This window comes from Bactrocera tryoni, chromosome 3 (genome assembly GCF_016617805.1).
Source record: "Bactrocera tryoni isolate S06 chromosome 3, CSIRO_BtryS06_freeze2, whole genome shotgun sequence".
NCBI classification, from domain to species: domain Eukaryota; kingdom Metazoa; phylum Arthropoda; class Insecta; order Diptera; family Tephritidae; genus Bactrocera; species Bactrocera tryoni.
Window position 1 is genome coordinate 61,900,414 of NC_052501.1, and position 16,584 is coordinate 61,916,997.

General features: G+C 34.2%; 7 non-coding genes across 7 annotated transcripts; 4 read left to right on the plus strand and 3 right to left on the minus strand.

The window, feature by feature from the left end:
• The first annotated feature begins 5,879 nt into the window (after positions 1-5,879).
• On the plus strand, positions 5,880-5,961 carry Trnal-aag. Its single transcript has one exon. It is a non-coding gene; the product is annotated as a tRNA-Leu (tRNA).
• A 4,826-nt stretch (positions 5,962-10,787) lies between these two features.
• On the plus strand, positions 10,788-10,867 carry Trnal-uag. The gene has a single exon. It is a non-coding gene; the product is annotated as a tRNA-Leu (tRNA).
• A 510-nt stretch (positions 10,868-11,377) lies between these two features.
• On the plus strand, positions 11,378-11,459 carry Trnal-aag. The gene has a single exon. It is a non-coding gene; the product is annotated as a tRNA-Leu (tRNA).
• A 2,276-nt stretch (positions 11,460-13,735) lies between these two features.
• LOC120773202 lies at positions 13,736-13,949 on the minus strand. The gene has a single exon (XR_005705148.1). It is a non-coding gene; the product is annotated as a small nucleolar RNA U3 (small nucleolar RNA).
• Positions 13,950-14,657: 708 nt separating this feature from the next.
• Positions 14,658-14,737, minus strand: Trnal-uag. Its single transcript has one exon. It is a non-coding gene; the product is annotated as a tRNA-Leu (tRNA).
• A 286-nt stretch (positions 14,738-15,023) lies between these two features.
• Positions 15,024-15,096, plus strand: Trnav-uac. Its single transcript has one exon. It is a non-coding gene; the product is annotated as a tRNA-Val (tRNA).
• Positions 15,097-15,260: 164 nt separating this feature from the next.
• On the minus strand, positions 15,261-15,333 carry Trnav-uac. Its single transcript has one exon. It is a non-coding gene; the product is annotated as a tRNA-Val (tRNA).
• Between the last annotated feature and the right edge of the window lie 1,251 nt (positions 15,334-16,584).

The following is a 16,584-nucleotide window of genomic DNA, read 5'->3' on the forward strand; positions in this document are numbered from 1 at the left end:
TTGAGTGAGATTTTCAGATTGTAATGAGCAGCAAAGCAAAAAGGATTTGCTGGCACCGCTGGCCCTCGCTACAGGGAAGAAACGTACAATGCGTTGAAGCACAAGCAAATAACAAACCTGAAGATGCAGGGTTTCACAAATTAAAGGGATTTCCTAAGAAAGCACTGAAATGCAAATTAAGGGAAGGTGAGCAGCGCTTCCCGGTAGTAAGGGGGTGGCATAATTGTCTAGTTAAGCCGAAGGTGTCAGTGCGAGATTTGTGGAATTACCACAAGCTGTTTTCATTACAAATTTGTTTTTTACACTCCTTTGCTTAACACTGTTTGGACAGTTTCATTATTTCACTCTGAAAATGTGGAAACTTGTTAATAAATGTGCAAAAAGTTGTTAAGCCAGATTTCGGGGGAAACAGTAATGTATATATGTATGTATTATTTGAGCTAAAAGAGATAATATTATGGACGAGAAATTACTTTGATATTTGGAGATTTTCGAGTGCAAAACACTTAGCATACAGGTGAAAGTGAAATGATTTTTCATATTATTTTGGAAAAATTTGAGAATAAAAAAAGGTAATTCAAATTGTAAATTGGTAAGTCAGTGAATATGACTTCTACTATATAAAATTTAAGACCTTTACTTTTTTATGGATTATTGACAACAAAAGTAAGCTACTTCTCAATTAAATAGCGAGAAGGAGTCTGCTTATAAATTTTTTGTAGTTTCTCGAAACGTTAAGCGTTAATTGTGATACTGCGAAGGCCGGCGAAGTCTAATAATAAGGTTTTCTTCTTCTTTACTGGCGTAGACACCGCTAATGCGATTATAGCCGAGTTAACATCAGCGCGCCAATCGTTTCTTCTTTTCGCTACGTGGCGCAAACTGGATATTCCAAGCGAGACCAGGTCCTTCTCAACTTGGTCCTTCCAACGGAGTGGAGGTCTTCTTCTTCCTCTGCTTCTCCCGGCGAGTACTGCATCGAATACTTTTAGTGCTGGAGTGCCTTCGTCCTTACATGCAACATGACCTAGCTAGCATAGCCGCTGTCTCTTAATTCGCTGAACCAATTCAATGTCGTATATCTCATGCAGCTCCATCGAATACGATATTCGCCGTGGCCAACGTTTAAAGGATCATAAATCTTTCGCAGAACCTTTCTCTCGAAAACTCTTAACGTCGACTCATCAGCTGTTGTCATCGTCCATGCCTCTGCACCACATAGCAGGACGGAAATAATGAATGAAAATAATGAGTGACATAGAGTTTGGTTTTTGTTCGTCGAGAGAGGACAATTGCCTACTCAGTCCGAAATAGCTGCGTTGGATTTCGAGGCTGACGTTGTCGAGGCTGGTTCCAAGATAGACGAAATTATCTACAACTTCGAAGTTATGACTGTCACAGTAGGAGCCTAATCGTAAGACTGTTTGTTTGATAACAGAAGGTATTTCGTTTTACCCTCGTTCACTGCCAGACCCATTTGCTTTGCTTCCTTATCCAGTTTCGAGAAAGTAGAACTAATAGCGCCGGTATTGGGGCCAATGATATCAGTATCATCGGCATACGCCAGCAGCTGTACACTCTTACAGAAGATTTTACCTGCTCGATTAAGTTCTGCAGCTCGAATTATTTTCTCCAAGAGCAAATTTAAGATGTCCCACGAAGTCTGAAATCTCATTTGGTATCGAACGGCTCGAAGAGGTCCTTCCCGATCCTAATGCAGCTTTTGGTATTGCTCAACGTCAGTTTACACAGCCGTATTAGTTATGCGGGGATACAAAATTCAAACATCGCGGCATAAAGGCAGGTCCTTTTCGTGCTGTCAAAGTCAGCTTTAAATCCGATTGAAATGAACGAAAAGGTGGTGCGTTTCGATTCTCTTTTCACGGGTCTTTCCAAATATTTGGCGCATGGTGAATACCTGATCAGTTGTTGGCCACATTGATAAGGTGCAATCAGTTTTTTGACGGCGGGCTTTAATCTTTCATACAATACGCTCGATAGAACCTTATATGCGATGTTGAGGAGGCTTATCCCATGGTAGTTTGCGCAGATTGTAGAATCTCCCTTTTTGTGAATTGGACAGAACACACTTAAATTACATTTGCTGGGCATGCTTTTAACAATTCTTCGCCGCCGTATTTGAATAGCTCGGCCGACAATCCATCAGTCCCAGCGGCTTTGTTGTTCTTCTTCAGACGGGTAATGCTATTCGGACTTCCTCATGGTCAGGCAATGGAACATCTGCTCCATCGTCTTCGATTGGGAAATTGGGTTCGCCTTTTCCTGGCGTTATGTCATTCCGCAGGCTGAAGAAGTGTTTCCTCTATAATTTTAGTATGATCTGCGCATCGGTTACTAGATTATCGCTGGGGATTCTACAAGAGTATGCTCTAATAACGAAGTTTACCCTTTGACCAAATAATTTAATTTGTGTGTTACAGCCATTCAAATCGTAAAAAGTCACAAACTAAATTTTCGAAGTTATTTCCGCAAATTCCGTACAGCTATAAATTCAAATGTTAAATTTTGAGTGATGTGTGAAATTAATACAAAGTATTACAAACTTAACATTACTTTTAGCACATTTTTATTAAGACTACAGAAATAAAAAAGTTATACACATTTATGTATGGTATAATGAATTAATATATATACATATATACATACATATATATATGTATTTACTTTGTATGTATGTACATTTGTACAAATATAAATAATATAAGAATAAATACCTTTCTCTGCTGTCGAAATAGTTTTTAAAATTCGAAAGGTACACTTAATTTTATTATTTTTTGTAACATTTTTTTTTATTTTTGGCTAGAATCATTTTCGGAGAAATTTTCGGATCCTCCGAAATACTGAAAACTACGCTAATGTTAAGTTTTAATTGATTTATGGGATTAGTATGAACTGTTTACTGTCAAAATAGCTTGTAAGACTCCGAATGTGCATTAGAATTATTTCTAAACAAATCTTTAAATGAATAAGCCAGTTTTCTTTTGTGAAATTTTCGATTAATTTTAAAGAGTGTGCTCTTTAAGCTCTTCTATTTTATAAAATTTGCAGTATTAGTGATATATGAGAATTTGCTAGATTCTTCTACACAAGCAACTTGCTAAAAACCATAATTTTGTCATAATTAAAGTTAATAAATTATAAATATTTAGCAAAAAATAGTTTTAAATGAGTCTCGAGTCATTCGAGATCAACTCCGAAAAACTCCGAAAACGCCGAATTATTGCGAAAACCAAACAACATCCCCGTAATTTTCTATAATTTTTCAAGGGTACGAAAAATTTAATGGTTTATACTTTTTAAATGCTAAATTTTAACATATACATATACATACATATGTTTGTACATTGTATTGTATGTACATATGTACAAACATATATAGTATATGTACATACATATATGTATTTCCATACTAAATATACATACTATATCTAGAAATTTTTATTTACTAGCATTAAGCCAGCTCTACTGCTTTAAAATTTCCACCATCTTTTCTTAGCTAAATTTCCATTGCAACCATTTTCATTCACTTCAACGTCTTCCTTACGACTTGTAAGTCATATAACTGTAATTACTTACAATCTTACGCTTGCCAAAGTGCAGTGGATAAAGTGAATTTTTATAACCTTTAAGACGATTACATACTTAAGCTTTTTTAAAAGCACATAAAGCAAATTTTTGTACACTTTCGCTCCGTTTCCATATCACGTACGTGCTTTTAATAAATTACGTACTCGCATGCAGGAATGCGTCACGACCGTGAATCTGGAGTGGGCGAGACAGCGAATGACGTATGTATGTAGGGGTCAGTGCTTTCAGGGAAACGAATAACAAGTAGGGGTAGGGGGATTAAAATGGAAAAACAAGACAAACGATTGTTCGCACAAAGTGATAATCCGCCAACAAATATGTATGTATATCGAATGGTAATAGTCTAATTTTTATTGCTCTTCACAGTTTAATGCATCATCGATATTTCACAAAAGAACTCATAAAATACCAAATTAGTTCATAGGTCTACCGGCTTTTAAAGGTTTTCGCAAACAATCAGTACCGAGTGGATTTTTTCTGCTGATTGCATAACCCGTTTAACATTCAAACACTTTTAAAGGCGGCTGGTCCAAGCCACACGCATTAATAAGCAACGCCGACTGATTATATTAGCATAAAATTAAGAACATGAGAGCAAGCCATTAAACAATCATAAAATATTACTTTGCGTGTCTTATGTGTTTTGTGCCTTCTACATATACATAAGTATGTATGTATGTTCTGTTTGTTTGTAGTAAGTTGCGTCCCTAGAAAAACAAATTTGCTATTCAAATCTTTAATAAGAGCTTAGCTTAGAACAAATGTTCATTTTCGTTGTGAGTTAATTAAAAATCAAGTTTGGTGGCTCGTTGAGCGCGTGGAATTTATTAAATGGTCGAAAGATTTTTACGAATTAGATGGGACTCTTTTTTTTATTAAAAAAAAATACTTGTTGTTTGGGATTAATATGTGGATATTTGAAATTGAAAATATATTTGAAGACATCCAGAGTAATGGAATTTGTGTTATAAATTTAAATACTTAAAATTTGTAATTATAATTAGGAAATAAAAAAAAAATAGTAAATAAAAAATTCGGAGAAAATCGGAGTGATGAAATTTGCATTATAAATTAAAATACTAAAAAGTTGTAATTATAATTAGTAAGTATTTCAATATCTAGTGTTCAAATTTTTCGGAGTAATTAGGAGTTTTTCGGAGTGAAAATTTTTTCATTAACTAAATTTAGCATTCCGATTAATAGGTTTTTTCTTCATTTTGCAGTTTAAATGATTATATTTAGTGCCATACAGATTTTTAAGCGTACATGCATATGTATGTATGTACATACAAATGTATATGTAGTACATCAATACATATAAATATATAGTATATAGATCTTTTTCTGAATTCAAACGTAATTAAATAGGTTTTAACTGAAAAGTAAAAATATTCTCAAGTATTTGTAATTTTAATTGTAAACAATTTGTCGGAGTTGCTCGGAGTGATTACGCAATTAGGGCAACTAAAGCTTATTATTGTTATCTTTTCTATAAGCAGTCTTAGAACTTTGCACAATATTTTATTTGCTGCGAAAATATTAAACTAGATGATAACCACGCCCACTCCACATACATATGTATGTACATATAACCGTTATATTGAAAACTATTAAATGCGTGATAACTCACCAAGTAATTATGTAAATGAGAAACATTAAATTTCACATCATATATTGCACAAATGAGCGTCATAGGAGCTAATCTCTCAGATAAAACAATCACATTTAAAGAACTTTTTCTCTTGGTAATAATGTGTTCTGTTGCTAAAATCGGGTCTTTGGTTCGCATAAGCCCCACGTACTTAATATAAGGCTGACTATATACCATTATAATATATCGTGAGTTATCTTATTGAACCTTAAGAAGCATATTTTTCTGGTAACAATATGTCTTCATACAAAAAATGCTTAAAATCGGTTCCATAATCCCCTTTTTTCCCTTATAGTTTACTATATTCAATATACATATGTATGTATATAAGTCAATGCGTGAGTTATGTGATACTGAAATTGAGAGAGCGTGTTTTTCTAATAACTATGTTCTCTTCTGTTAATATGATATTATTGTCCAAAATTTTCTCCTTTTTCTTTTATCAACACCACCCTGTTCATAGCTGCATTATGCTTACTAATATAGCACTAACTTCTAATGCACGCCTGGAAGTATGCAAGAATATACCGTTATGATATGTTAAGAAAATTTTTCGTAAGATGTTGAAGTCAAGCAGACCTCAGTGTTATATGTGTGCTTTGACACAATTTCAAATGCCGGTAGCGTGGCCGAGCGGTCTAAGGCGCTGGTTTAAGGCACCAGTCTCTTCGGGGGCGTGGGTTCGAATCCCACCGCTGCCAGAAAACTTTTTTGCTTAATTTTTATTAATTTTCGGTCACTTTTACATATTTTTTTCTAATTTTTAGTTTTATAATTTATTTTAATTTGAAATTATTTTTTGAAATCTTTGTTTTAGAATTTCTTAACACTTTCAAAGGTTTTTTAGATTTTAAGTCTTGTATTTCATTAGTTGAATTACATATATCAACTTTATATACATATGTATCTAAATATATATATATTTACTCACAAATTGTGCATATCGGGCTGCTCACCTGCGTAATTTTGGTAATTCAAACAGCCAACCTCTCTCCAAACCTCTCAGACTCTTTAGAAGGAGCAGAGGAATGCATTTGCCCGCTAACGGTTTGCAAATTGCACACAGTTCAAAACTTGAAAACATTTATTTTGTGCATGGAAGTATTTATATAAATATTTATTTATTTATTTAAAAGATTTGTTGTAAAATTTTTTTCCAACTAAACAAATTTTTCCTCGAGCAAATTGCCAAAAGAAAACTACTCGCTTCGTCGCTTTCAATAAAACTTTCTTCCATCAGCGCTGCAACTAAAAAGTTTTTAATGTGTTTTGCAGGCATTTTGATGCTGATGAAATGTGGTGGAGCAATCGGAAGCGGCAACGCATTTTCTTCACTATTTTTTCTTACTTGCTACTTCGCTGATAAGAAAAGTATATGCTTGCATATTGTAGTAAATCAAATTTAATATTATTGAGCTCATGTAGGCTCATACTGGAAAATATAATAGCGGTAAATATTATGTCACAGTTGAAAATATCGATTCCAATTAAATTTCAGGTAACACCACTTTGCTAAGATGGGATCTGATCTGGAATTCTGATGAATTCCAATAATTTCGAAGCATTTTTAAACTCCACTCTATCGTGAAAGTATCTTCAACTGAGACTTAAAAGAAAGGACTCAACACCAACCTCTGATCTAATGGGACCATTTCTCCAAGATTGGAGATGTCAATTGACGCGATACTAGACGAAGGTATCTACGACTTCGAAGTTATGAATATCAACAGTGACGTAAGAGCCAAGTCGCGAAATCAACGGCTGTTTGTTTGATGACAGAAGATATTTCGTTTTGCCCTTGTTCACTGCTTCGCTTCTCGTTGGCTGGGAGAGGTCGATAGAACCTTATATGCGATGTTGAGAAGGCTTATCCACTCTGATTGTGGGGTCTCCCTTTTTATGGATTGGGCAGATCACATTTAAATTCCAATCGCTGAAGATGCTTTCGCCCAATCATATTCTACAAGAAGCTCATCGATTGGGGAATCAGGTGCACCATCTTCTGGAGTTATGGTTTTACTGCTATTCAGCAGGCTGGAGAAGTGTTCCCTCCCGAACGTTAGTATGCTCTGGACATTAGTCACTAGATCACTTCTCAACAAGATTATACTCCGGTTACGAAACCTTCTTTTAGTCCCTGTCGGCTAGCTTGTCAGCTATTCGTACTTACGCGTTTCGGCATCTCTCGGCGTATCTTCGCTGAAGCATATTGCTAAAGTGTATAATATTCTATTTACTTAACGGTTATTTGTATCATCTAGAACTAATCGTGATAGATATAGAGTTATATACTATATATGACGAGGCACTTTCCCATGCAAGCTGTCACTTGAGTAAAAATTTAGATATTTTGATGAAACTTGATATGCGCGTTCCTTGGAAAAATGTAGTCGACCATGCCCACAAAACACCATTAACCGAAAACTTAAAAGTGTCATAACTACGCGATAAATTAATATATAAATCTCTAATTTGGCACAGGAGATCGCAGTAGCAAGAGGTACCTTGGGACAAAATCTTTTAAAAAGTGGGCGTGGCCCTGGCCTCTAATACATATCTCCCGAACCAAAAGCTACAAAAACCAAACTTGCCTAGCACAAACCCTATAAGAACTCCTACCGACCATGTGAAAATGGATGAAATCTGAAGATAACACCGCTCACTCCCCATATAACGGTGCTGTTTAAAAACCGCTGAAAGCGCAATAAATCAATAACTAAATATGCCAGAGACATTATAATTTACCCCTGAGATTGTATGAATAGGCTTTAATAAAGCCAATGTTAATATTGAACCATGGGCGTGGCACCGCTCACTTTAAGATGAAAACACATATCGCGAGAACCTTCTCACATTCCTATGTCAGCCTAAAGAAAACTGTTCAAGTCGCTAGATACCAAATATGTGGACCCCTCTATCTATAGTTGACTTTTGACAGAAAATATCGGTCGAGGTGTGAGATATACAATTGAAATTTAGACAGAACCCCTTCCTGACAATGGTAAATATGTGTATGCCCTCATATCCCTAATATATAGATTTTCGAACTTCCAGGTGATTTTATGTTGGATATATCGGCCAATATTTGAGTTATCTCAATAAAAATTACAGAGCGGGTTTTACTCATAACAGTGTCTAAATTAGCTAAAGTTGGACGTAAACTTGGCCTACCCCTCATACACCTATTATCAGGATTTCCGAACATCCTTATATGTCGGTAAGTGTAAGAATTATATACATATACCATATATAAAATAGCTTGGATTTCGATCCTCTGGTTGACGCTTACACCTTAAGGTATTTCCCTGCCTTTGATTACTGCAAGTTAAATATTTGGTTTCTCCCGAACTTAGCTCTTCTTTACTTGTTCTAATTAAATTTTCCGATGACACATCAGACTAAAATCCATGTCATCGTAGATGAACCAAATGTGTCTGGATCATCTTGTTGAAAGTCCCTAGTAAGATAATATTTTCTCATGACCCCCACAAACGTATTTTAACCACTTTACAAGTTTACAAGGTGCATTCCAAAGTAAACAGGACTTAAAAACAAAACAGAACAAATGTTTTTTGCGGCAAAATAAAATGCATTTTTCCGAAAAGGAAGAAGTGGCACGGTGCCATATTAGGTGAATACGGGGAGTGGTTAATGGTTAAATGTGTTTTTAAGTCAAATAATCGCTCACAAGATGTCCTTCGAATGTTGGATTCTGAGCAATTTTTCGTAGTCAGTCAATTTGTGCGGAAGAAACCGTGCTCACACCTTTCGTATGCCCAAATTTTTGGGCATTTTGACGATTAAATCGATGTTTTGGAGATGTTTAATTCCATTTCCATGAATTTCAGTGATGATTTCGGCTGATTTTTGATGAATTCACGCACAGTTTCGTTGGAATTTCCGGTAATGACGGCGACTCGTGCACTCTGCTACAGGATAGGCAATCATCGCCATAAACTTGTTTCATTAATTGAAACGTTTCGTTAAGAGTTTTACCAATTTTAAAACAAAATTTAATGTTGGCTCTTTGTTCGAAGCTCATGTTCGCACAGATAACACAAACATACTGACACTTAAAACGCAATAACTTCACTTCCAATTATTGAAATGTTTTGAAATTCTCACTGGACAATCGATAAAGATAGCAGATTCTAACGCACCAGTCGTATATCTATGCTAACGAGTTTCAGTTTGTAACTCTCCAAAGATTGTCTATCATATTTAGTTGAAATTGTTTTTAGCGTTTTAGCAAAATATAAACTTAAATCAGGACCGCAACTACGAGAAATAAAATGAGTGCCTTTCTGATAAATATAGCAAAAAAACCTTAACCTTTGCTACACCGAAAAAAGCATAAAAGGTTATAAAAGTATTATCGGAGATTTCAGTGAAGCTCTGCTAATAATCTATGCCAAATTTCGTAAAGATGTTTTGCAAATAAAAGAGTTTTCCCTACAAGAGCTGAAGTGCATCGGTCAGTTTGTATGGCGACTATATACTATTGTAGTCCGATTGGAAAAATGCCTTTGAAAACTGTACCGACGCCTCGGATATTGGCCTATGTAGAGTAACAAAGTTTTCTATACAATCATTTTGTTGTCACATACTAGTTGTCCGATATCGATTTCGACAAATGAGCTGCTTCTTGATGAGAGAAAGACGTGTGCACAATTTCCGATCCATCTCTCAAAAATTGATATACTAATTCACTTATATAAAGGCGAACAGACAGGCAGGTATGGCTAAATCGACTCCGCTCGTGATACTGGTTATTTATATATATAATTTATTAGGTCTCCAACGGCTGTTACAAACAACGTGGCAGTCTTAATATATGAATCCAATTTATTTGGGGTTTGGAAATACATAAGTCCATAGTAAAAGCATATAAAATCAAAATAGTCACAGATTTATTGGAAATTGTGTATAACGGCTCTACTTCTTCCCTTTTTATTGTCCTCAGTTGCGCATAATGGCGATAAAGGAAACGTCTCAAAGCCTCGCTTCAACTCATTAAATATGTTTTAGACTCTCAGGGAAAAATATGGATGAATATCCACAATGTCAGGTGTGAGTACTAGAAATTTCAACTAAGTCTTGGTAAATTGGGTTATGACACTTAAAAGCCAGCAGAGGTGACCACATAAATGAAAAGAACCAGGATGTAATGGCTTCTCGATTAAATCAATAACATACATACGTCCCTAAAAATCCTATACTTCATAAATATTTCGATTCCCAAGTGAGTAAATATGTACATATGTAGGTTGTTAAAAGATTTTGGGAAATGTATTCTGACCTACCTATGAGCTCCGTATGAATAGATCTGTTCATGTGACTATTGAAAGTTGCATCAGAATAATTTGAAAATCGGTTTAATTTAACTTGTAGATATATGTATGTATATGTGTATATCACATTTTTTTCAACCTTTTTATTGCTAACACATGGTTTGTTTTACAATGAGCTTAGAACTTTCTCCGACAAAGAACTTTTTTTTTTAATTTTTTCGCCGAATTAATATGTAGGCAGCGTGGCCGAGCGGTCTAAGGCGCTGGTTTTAGGCACCAGTCCGAAAGGGCGTGGGTTCGAATCCCACCGCTGTCAGAAATCACTTTTTGTTTTTTGATAAACTAGTTCATGATATCTTTAGGATATCCACGAAGACCCTTAAAGGCAAGATTAAAAATGTGTGATTCTAAATAATACTTGGCAAAGATACTTCATTATGTACTTATAGCGACTACATGTAATATTTGATTTTTAATAAAAATTAATATTCACTTAATTACAAACTACTATAAGCAAATTTAAAATATTTAATAGTTTCATTATACATATTTTAAATATTAGCTTAGAGTAGTTAGTAATAAAGTGAATATTATTTTTTATTATAAAAGCGAGATTTAAATATTTCGCTTAAGATTTGAAGCATGCTTCTTATTTATGCCACAGAAATTATTAAATTTAGACATGAGAGATAAGCAAGTACGTGAATAAAGATTATGTATGTAATTCATTAAAAGTATTTGTTATGTAATAAAATCTTTACCAAATCTATTACTAGCAATAACCGTCCTGAGCTCAAGTGATGCTTTTGACACAGAATTAAATGTAGGTAGCGTGGCCGAGCGGTCTAAGGCGCTGGTTTAAGGCACCAGTCTCTTCGGGGGCGTGGGTTCGAATCCCACCGCTGCCAAGATAATTTTTTTGTATTTATAATTTTATTTCATTTCAAGGACATTTGCTTCCAAATACAAATAGTAAACACCTTTCACACTACCCTGCAACTCATAATATGTTATAAGATATTGATTGCCATAATAAAAATATCGAGAATCGCCCAATGCTCTCAAGACTTAGACGTGGACAGCTCAGAGAGGTCATGCGATAAAAGTTAGTCCAAAGAAAAATAAATATATCTACAAATTACCCAAAACCTAGACGTAAACTATATATGCGACAACCTATGTATACTATAAAAAGATTCAATAGGATGTTCCTTAGTAGAAAATTTTGAGACGAATTTGATTTTTGATCAATAAAGTCGTAGTTGAAAGTAGGAGCTACGGCTGATTCTACTCCGTCCCTATATACCTACCTAACCATGACTGATTTGAATGTCTAGCAGCCGGGTTTTAGCTAACTATTTAGATTTTTTTTATTTTTAAACAGTGATGATTATTGGAAACTTCGGTCGGTTCAAATCGTTTTGAAATTTTTAATAATTCGTTGAAATAGCCTCAAAACATTATTATTCCATATGTTGAAAACATCGCCATTTCTGCGAACTGCCGAATGTAATGTTATATTTGATTTATTATATAGGATCCAGTTTTTAATTAAGCATATAACTTCTCTAATTCCACTTAGATTTTAATCAAATAAATTTTAAAACCTTTGATTAAGCAATCTGTATAAAATTTTGAAAGAAAAAGACTTCGAGAGATACTTTTGAACCAAGAAATATTCAAAAGTTCTTACATATGTATATAGTAACATTATCTAGTCACCTAAAATGCAAAACAACCTATAATCAAAAATATCAAAATTGAGCTTTTTATTGCCTACGATTCAAATTACATATGTAGCATAAAATTTTCAGCTGCTGCTGTCAGATATAACCAATATGTAACCATTTTATAACCAAAACTGATTATTTTTTTAAATAAGAGTAGTTTCTATTATATTGTTTTTCCTTCGTCTGTAAACTTATGAAAAGTGATGGTACGTTATTTTACATTTTAGGAGACGTTCTATACATATAAATCTGACTTATTTCATTTTGAGTACTTTCTTAAGCTACCAAAAGAGTATTAGTAAATCTTTCCATAGAATTCTTATGAAATTTTGACAATTCGTGTCGTTCACGAGAGTAGTGATTCATTATTTTTAATACACTCTCTAGTACTCGTACTAAGCCCCCTTCATGGTCCAATTATAAGATGCCATAACCACATAACCAAATAAACTTTTCAAACCAACTTTACAGGCAACACTATTCACAATTAGTGGTGCCCCCTACCTAACCCCTTATGGATAACCAGAATTTTATGGATTGTTATATAGTATGACAACCTCAAATTACCGAGAATAAAATTTACAAATAAATTCACTAATTCTAGTTAATTATTTTGACAATCTAGAACAAATCCACGGGTACATTTTTAACGACATAATGAATTAAACTAAATTTACTCTACTCCAGATCTTCCAAACCAATAAAAATAATAAGCAACTGCAAACTACTTATTTCAGCTTGACTAACTTCATATTATATATTATATCGGGTGATTTTTTAAGAGCTTGATAACTTTTTTTTAAAAAAAAACGCATAAAATTTGCAAAATCTCATCGGTTCTTTATTTGAAACGTTAGATTGGTTCATGACATTTTACTTTTTGAAGATAATTTCATTTAAATGTTGACCGCGGCTGCGTCTTAGGTGGTCCATTCGGAAAGTCCAATTTTGGGCAACTTTTTTCGAGCATTTCGGCCGGAATAGCCCGAATTTCTTCGGAAATGTTGTCTTCCAAAGCTGGAATAGTTGCTGGCTTATTTCTGTAGACTTTAGACTTGACGTAGCCCCACAAAAATAGTCTAAAGGCGTTAAATCGCATGATCTTGGTGGCCAACTTACGGGTCCATTTCTTGAGATGAATTGTTCTCCGAAGTTTTCCCTCAAAATGGCCATAGAATCGCGAGCTGTGTGGCATGTAGCGCCATCTTGTTGAAACCACATGTCAACCAAGTTCAGTTCTTCCATTTTTGGCAACAAAAAGGTTGTTAGCATCTTGGTTGAACCATGTGGTTTCAACAAGATGGCGCTACATGCCACACAGCTCGCGATTCTATGGCCATTTTGAGGGAAAACTTCGGAGAACAATTCATCTCAAGAAATGGACCCGTAAGTTGGCCACCAAGATCATGCGATTTAACAATTTGTATAAACCTTGGAATTTATTCATTAAAATCACCACTCAGAAGTCGTTTTATCCGTTGTAACCGAGCGATCATCGAAGAAACATCATTTCAAATATGCCATATGACAAAATTAGAAATGAAGTTCATAAACCTCACGCTGTCAGATAAAACGATATACCTCCTCATCGCGGGTGCTAATACTTTCGATTTGCAAAGAAAGTAAATGAAGACTGACTACAGAAATGATCCTGTGAAGTATAGTCTTAACTTTTCAACGGCCAACGCAGAGTATTTCAACCAAAACTCACACAAAATAGTTGAGAATTCGCAGAAGTGAAACATTAACGAAAGAAAAATATAAACAATTGGAAAAAAAATCGTGTATAAACTTTGTTGCCTGCTACGCGCACATTTGAGTAAGTTGTAGGTATGTACGAATGTGTAATAGTCGCCGGGTAGGTAGCAGGAGCGTGTGTACAGTCGAGGGGTTTTAGGTATGAATGACTCATTAGTATCAAGTACCACGTGGTCTACCTAACACATTTGAGCATAGCAACGCAGAAGATTCAAAAATACATTTAGTTATGGTGCTCGAAATGTACCTAGGGCCTTAAATATTACGTAACAGTAATATATTAGTGCGATGTCATGAAAAATATTTAAATATTTCACTCATATCAGTAGATTTTAACAAATGATATATACAAAGTACACTTATAATTAAGTAACCATTATCATTTCAATCAGTATGTATTTATGTTTTCGCATTAACAATGACATTTGTAACCTTGAAGAATTCCTGGTATTCTCATTACCAGTTCTTAACCTTACGTAATGCATGAATTCTAATTGCATTCACAACAACTTACGGAATTGACAATCATACAATCTCACCATTAACACAACACTAAATTTTAGTTATTCATTAACGCTTCATTAAGTCATTAAAAAGAGAGATTATTAAAAAATTTCCTGACAGCGGTGGGATTCGAACCCACGCCCTTTCGGACTGGTGCCTAAAACCAGCGCCTTAGACCGCTCGGCCACGCTGCCTACATTATTTTGAGAGACAAATGCCACATAACCGCACATATCTGTCTTTCCGAAATAAAAAAATCTTATAACAGAAATGCTTATTATATATAATCAGTATAATTCTCTGTTCATTTGTGTTCAAAACTTAAAATTCTACTATTTTACGCAAACTTTTCCTAATATCTATTTGTTGAAGTTTACCTAACTACTGTAATTATACGTTTGTTCTGAAATAACTTAGTACCCTACTAAATATTTCGTCTCTAGTAGTTATATGCGCCTTTTTGCCGTTATAAATTTGTGTGGTTCCATAGTGTAGCGGTTATCACGTCTGCTTTACACGCAGAAGGTCTCCAGTTCGACCCTGGATGGAACCAGCTGAAAGTTTTTTATTTACTTTTAGCATTTTTTATCAAAAATTGTATTTTACTGCAATAACTTTTTGAATAACTAAATAGCTGCACGATTAATGCATAAATCTAAATGATAACCTTCTTAACTCTACTAAAATGGGTCGAATTTCACAAAAAAATCTGTCAACTGGTTCCATCCAGGATCGAACTGGAGACCTTCTGCGTGTAAAGCAGACGTGATAACCGCTACACTATGGAACCACATAATGGTTAAAAAGGGCTGATCGCGTTTTCGAAAATTTGTATTTAATATAAGACATAATTATTGAAAAATTCTAAATGTTAAGAAATATACAGACAGTATTGAACAAAACCAAAGCACCCTTTTCATCGTTTTGAAAATGATATTTAAAAACTAAAAATTTATATCACATCCTTTATTTTAAATGGCTAAAACGCAAATTTAAGGCATAGAAGAAATTAAATTATTTATTATGTCATGTAATATGCATTTCCAAGCAATTTGTACGGTTTTAAAAAGTTTATCCTTGGTTTTACAGTTTTCCCTATTTATTTTGGAATTAACGATCGCCTATGAGTTCTCAATGGCAAACAAATTTTGCAATCCCTAGAAGTATGCTTAGGATCATTTTCCTGCTGGAACCTCCATTTTAGTTGCAATTTCTCTTCAGCATACGATAGCACAACGTATTTTAAAATGTTAGTGCAAAGATACAGGCCAATTATTCCATGAATAGATCCAGTCCCTTGCCCAGAGAAAGAACAGTAGACCATAACATTACCACCGCCATATTTAATGGTCACAACATAACACTTAACATTGAGAGTTTATTCCTTTCATATTATGGTCCAATTCGTCTGAGAATAAAATTGTATTCCATTTCTTAATGCTCCAATCGCGATAAACTGTCGTAAATACGAGTCTGGTTTTTGTTATTTTTTTTATCTTTTAACTGTATTTTAGGACTTAAAAAAAAAACATATTTCTTTAAAGTAATGATAATCTAGTAATTAAGTTGAAGGATTAAGCAAAATAAAATTTGACATAAAGACGGTTTCTCAAAAAAAAATATTTTTTGGGCAAAATTTCGACCTTAAATTGTTTATAAAAAAAAATATTTTTCGGTGAGAAAAAATCTTCGATTATACACTAAAAAATATATTTAAGAAGCTCGTGTTAAAACTTAAGCCTAATCGTTTTAGCCGTTTTCGAGTAATGTTGCTCACCGACTTTGAAATACCATTTTGAGAAAAACGCGTTGAAGGTTTGGAATGCCCCTTACATAGTACACTCTGAAATGCCTTTTCAAATTTGGGTGTAACTTCGAAAATATTCACAGTAACGATGTAAAATTGTATGTGTGTATTCCTAAATATATATACATTGAAAAAATAAAAAACATCGATTTTTTTAAATTATGACCCCTTATGTAGTTGTTCGCTGTCTTTCTCAGCTGTGTCGAGTAAATACACTGCCAGTTTGCCGAAAAT